Source organism: Triticum dicoccoides, chromosome 2B, assembly GCF_002162155.2.
Source record: "Triticum dicoccoides isolate Atlit2015 ecotype Zavitan chromosome 2B, WEW_v2.0, whole genome shotgun sequence".
Lineage (NCBI taxonomy): Eukaryota > Viridiplantae > Streptophyta > Magnoliopsida > Poales > Poaceae > Triticum > Triticum dicoccoides.
This window is the reverse complement of record NC_041383.1, coordinates 789,557,506-789,557,999: the sequence shown is the minus strand read 5'-3', so window position 1 is coordinate 789,557,999 and position 494 is coordinate 789,557,506.

Here is a 494-nt window from a genome sequence, read left to right as displayed (position 1 = left end):
CTTTTCTTTGCTGTGCAAGAAGAGGGTAGATAACCAAGGGGAGACTTGACTTAGTGTGGGATCTTACGAGAGAGCTTCTCCAGCCATTCGGCCCCCCAAAGGCATTTCTAGGCAAAAAATAACGTCTCTTGGGGCCCGCCGGCCATAATTTGGGCGTGAGGGGGAAACCAATTCCCAGTCGCGATAGCAATGTTATGGGCGATTTTTTAAAAGCCCAAAATTTGATGAAATTCAGTAAATTTGGACGAAATATAGGTGATTTTATTGATATTTGGCGAATTTTTACATAGATAAAAACATTAAAAAAAACTACTCATAGTTCATGCCGAGGAGTTTGTAGAAGGCGGTGTAGCCGTCGCTGCCGTTGCCGTCGTCGCCGTCGCTCGGCGGCCCGTCCTTCGGGGCGTCCTTGCTGCAGCCCTGCCCTGGGTCGCCGCTGCGGACCGACAGGCTCGGTGTAGCGACCTCGTCGTCGCTGTTGGAGAGCACGACAA